Source organism: Myotis daubentonii, chromosome 2, assembly GCF_963259705.1.
Source record: "Myotis daubentonii chromosome 2, mMyoDau2.1, whole genome shotgun sequence".
In the NCBI taxonomy this organism is placed as follows: domain Eukaryota; kingdom Metazoa; phylum Chordata; class Mammalia; order Chiroptera; family Vespertilionidae; genus Myotis; species Myotis daubentonii.
Window position 1 is genome coordinate 123,088,182 of NC_081841.1, and position 5,132 is coordinate 123,093,313.

Genomic DNA, 5,132 nt, shown 5'->3' on the forward strand with positions numbered 1-5,132 from the left:
AAGGATTGGAAAAGGGTATTGATCTATGTTTTAAAGTAGCCATGCAAGAAAACAGATAATCTCATTCTTTAATTTTGTTTTCTGCTCAGCAAGCCTTAGATGAATAGCATCTTCCGTATGTGGTAATCTCACATCTGTAGGATATGTCTCTAGCAACATTGAGGGAGAATCAAGGATTAAGTGTCAGTGAGAGAGAATCTTGTTTTGAACTTTAGTCTGTTCTAGAGTATCTAATGGCTAGAACTGAAACATATTTTCAGTACCCCTGGCAGTGGGCAAGGAGACACTTGATTGGTAGTGTTGCTCTTATATCAGTCAGGGAAAAGCAGATGTATAGACCTTAGTTCATCCTAGCTTGATGCCAGTGTTGGTGGCCAGAGATGTTTTATGCTTGAGGCACATAAAAAACAACCATATTTTCAGGAACACTTTAGAGCTAAAGAATTTACTCATATATAATCAAGGTCATCTTGCCTCAGGAGAAGATGCTATCCTCAGCTCAACTCTATCAACACCTCCAGCCCAGTGCCATGATGCCTAAGCTTTCACTTACAGGACCTAGGGACATGGCCTGTAAACTTTCTTTTAGCTGCAGAATTTCCTCTCATAAAAGGAGCCTTAGGTATTTAATGATTCCTGAACAACTAGGAACACACCTGAGAGGTGCACGAGGAGCACAGACATCGAGACCCAGCCCCTTCTCACAGCCAGAGGTGCCTGGAGGACTTGGCCCTGCTGGGAAAGCTTGGCCCAGTGTAGGAGCCAGGCTTAAACTTAGTTATTAATTGTTTCTGATGGACTTAAAGTTTAGAAGATAGATAGTTTGTAGGATAAGAAAAATACTTTCCTCTGACTTTCTTCTCTAACTTTTTTCTGAAGCTCTGTAAATTCAGCCAGAATCCTCAGCTTTGGGTCTCCAAACTTCACCTCACTGCAACCCTTTTGTGTGTATCTGGCCATTCCACACCATCACCCAAGGCTGCCCTAATAGGCAACTAATTTTTTTGAGAATATTGTCTATATAAACAACAGTATTTTTAAATATGTTTTCAAATTCACAGGCTCATCTGTGGTACAGTGATTTATTAGTGAAGACTTAGAACAATGTGTAGAGATGTGCCTTTTTATTGTGCTTGTTTTATTGTCCAGTCAGTGCATGTTATAATTCTTGATCCTGAGTCAGACATGTGTGAGAGTCACCTCAAATCAGTATGTCAGCACCATCCTCGTGGCCTAATAACACATGACCCATGACAGAAATATCGTGCTAGACAGCAGCAGGGATTCACCTGAGAGCTGCTGCTCTCTTGCAGTACCCCAGGACAACTCCATGGGTGCCAAGCCCAGAGCTCCTAGGTCATCTGGTCAATTCCACATGTGGAGGATGAGGTTGACGTTTTGACAGCACCCCAAAAAAGAAAACGGTGACTGGGGCCCATGGGATCCTGATCGGGGCTCAGGGACACTACCCAGACAGCATTAGAGCTCTGGCTGTATCCAGGCACCAGTGGGGCCTTGGGAAATTTCAAGGAGGGTGCTACAATGGTGTTGCAGGTGTCCATGTACCCAGGGCCAAAGGCTGTGTGACCCTTATCATTTCCTCTTATGACTCCCTCACTAATTTCTGATGCCTTTTCTTAGGAGATAATTTAGCCCAGTGTTGTCCAATAGAATGTAATGTGACCCACATATGTAACCTCAAGTTTCCTAGCAGCCATACTAAAAAAGTAAAGAGGAACAGAGGAAATTAATGTTAATAATATCTTTTATTTAATACAATATATCCAAGATAGAGTGAACATTCATTATGTACTGATTCTGCATTTGCAAATTTGCCTACTCACTAAAACTTATTTGTAACCCCAAAATCAATACTGGAGCACTTTTGTGGCCATTTGTGGACATGTACACATTTGTGGACATGTACTGGACAGTCTATTAGAGACACATTTTTTGCACTTTTGTGCTTTTTATTGGCAATTTTGCTGTTTAAAAAGGCCCCTAAGCATAATACTTAAATGTTGTTTACTGTTCCTAAGAGCAAGAAGGCTGGGAAGTGCCTTATGAAGAAAATAAATCTGATAGATAAACTCACGGAGGCATGAGGTTCAGTGCTGTTGATGATGAGTTAAATGTTATGAGAATGTATATTAAGTTAGGTGTCTTTAAACAGAAACTCACATAAAATAAGATTATGCATTGATAAAAGTGTGAATAGATACTCTGTTCAGGACTTCAACCTTGTATTTCCTCAGTTCACTAATTCAGTGTTTAGAGCAATTTCATACAACATAACTACCACAAATAATAAGAATGGACTACATTATCATTTCAACAAGTAATTAATATAAAAATTATTAATATAAAAATTATTACTTTTTGTACTAATGAGAGGGTTAGCTTGACATGCAATCACACAGGCAGGGGTCCAGTGGAAAACATAGGCAGGAGCAGACATGGCAGTTTGAGCAAGCCTAATTATAGACACCAACCAAGCAGGCATAACAAAATGTTTTTGGGCTCAAAGTGGGAGGCATATGAAACTAGGGAGGATCTGCAACACTAAGGTGAACTGACCCATAGAAACAGGGAAAGTTCAGGTCTGTTGCTAGGCAAGAACAATTAAAGGAATCAACCAGGTGATGACACAGGTAGATATAGAACAGACTTGTAGCAAATATATACCCCTAGACTACAAGACTTTAACAGGCAGCCCATTATTGGGTTCCCTCTCCCAGTGCAGGAAGTCTGAATCTGCTTGTAATAAATTTTCCACACTTTTGTTTAAATCTTCTGATCTGTGGAGCTCATTCTTTGACATCATGAGACACAACCCAGGGAAGAAAACCTCAGCTCACCATTCAGGTTATTACCACAAAAGACCTCGAATAGCTGCAGCAATCTTGAGAAAGAATAACAAAGTTGGAGGAATCACAATACCAGATTTCAAGTTATACTACAAAGCCACCATAATCAAAACAGCCTGGTACAGGCACAAGAATAGGCATATAGATCAATGGAACAGAACAAAGACCATAGAAATTGACTCAAGCCATTACACTCAATTAATATTTGACAAAAGAGGCAAGAGCATACAATGAAGTCAAGACAGTCTCTTCAATAAATAGTGCTGGGAAAATTAAATAGGTACATGCAAAAAATGAATCTAGACTACCAGCTTACACCATATGCAAGAATAAACTCAAAATGGATAAAATACTTAAATGAAAGTCGTTAAACCATAAAAATCCTAGAAGAAACCATAGGCAGCAAAATTGCAGACATCTCTCAGGCAATATGGTTGTGGACACATCTCCTAGGGCACTGATGGCAAAACTTTTGAGCTCGGCTTGTCAAAATTTTGAAAAACCCTAACTTAACTCGGGTGCCATGTCACATATAGAAATATTCATAATTTTTTTTTGATATTTGCAACCATAGGAAAAATAGATTTATATTTTTGATATTTATTTTATATATTTAAATGCCATTTAACAAAGAAAAATCAACCAAAAAATATGTATAAAATGAACAAAAACAGAAAAACAAAGTACATTTAGGAAAAAGTAATAATAAAAACAATGATAATCAAATGGTATGAAAACTAGAAATTAGTGACTTTTTTGGTGCTGAAGTTTGTCTGCTAATTCTTTGATTGCAGGTTCATACTTGGTGCACTTCAAGGCCAAGCAAGTGCCACTAACTTCATCTGTTAGCTGGTTTCTTTTGTTCATTTTAATATTATTTAATGCTGAGAACAAAGTCTCACAAAAATATGTTGATGAAAAAATTGTTAGCAAAGCCATCGCTAGATTTTTTTTTAATTAAATCTTCATTGTTCAGATTATTACATTTGTTCCTCTTTTTTTTCCCCCCCATAATTCCCCTCCTCCCAGTTCCCGCCCCACCCTCCGCCCTCACTCCACACCCACTGTCCTCATCCATAGGTGCACGATTTTTGTCCAGTCTCTTCCCACATCTCCCACACCCCTTTCCCCCCCAAGAATAGTCAGTCCATTCCCTTTCTATGTCCCTGATTCTATTATAATCAACAGTTCATTCTGTTCATCAGATTATTTATTCACTTGATTCTTAGATTCACTTGTTGATAGATGCATATTTGTTGTTCATAATTTGTATCTTTACCTTTTTCTTCCTCTTCCTCTTCTTAAAGGATACCTTTCAGCATTACATATAATCCTGGTTTGGTGGTGATGAACTCCTTTAGCTTTTCCTTATCTGTGAAGCTCTTTATCTGACCTTCAATTCTGAATGATAGCTTTGCTGGATAAAGTAATCTTGGTTGTAGGTTCTTGGTATTCATCACTTTGAATATTTCTTGCCACTCCCTTCTGGCCTGCAAAGTTTCTGTTGAGAAATCAGCTGACAGTCGTATGGGTATTCCCTTGTAGGTAACTGAGTTTCTTTCTCTTGCTGCTTTTAAGATTCTCTCTTTATCTTTTGCTCTTGGCATTTTAATTATGATGTGTCTTGGTGTGGTCCTCTTTGGATTCCTTTTGTTTGGGGTTCTCCACGCTTCTTGGACCTGTAAGTCCATTTCTTTCACCAGGTGGGGGAAGTTTTCTGTCATTATTTCTTCAAATAGGTTTTCAATATCTTGGTCTCTCTCATCTTCTGGCACCCCTATAATTCTGATGTTGGTACGCTTGAAGCTGTCCCAGAGGCTCCTTACACTATCCTCGCATTTTTGGATTCTTTTTTCATTTTGCTTTTCCGGTTGGGTGTTTTTTGCTTCCTCGCATTTCAAATCATTGACTTGATTCTTGCGCTCCTCTGGTCTGCTGTCGGGCGTCTGTATAATATTCGTTATTTCAGTCCGTGTATGCTTAATTTCTAGTTGGTTCCCCAATATAAGATCGAGGGTCTTATTAGTTTTCGTGTAGATCTCATTAAGTTTATCGGCAGCTTCTAAACAGTTCTTGAGAGACCTTAAAAGTGTGGTTCTGAACTCTATATCTTCCATTGACAATTTTGTCCTGTTTCTTTGTCTCCGCATTTTGTTATGCTTCCTTGGTGCACCCCCTAGTGGTCTTTGTTCGCAGTCTTATAGTTAAATCTTGATTGTTGTAGCTAATTCCAGGGAGGGTTTGACCTCCAGGCCAAGTGGCTAT

At 38.8% G+C, this 5,132-nt stretch overlaps 1 pseudogene; it reads left to right on the plus strand.

The window, feature by feature from the left end:
* The first annotated feature begins 260 nt into the window (after positions 1-260).
* On the plus strand, positions 261-404 carry LOC132229042 (small nucleolar RNA SNORA48; annotated as a pseudogene).
* The last annotated feature ends 4,728 nt before the right edge of the window (positions 405-5,132 follow it).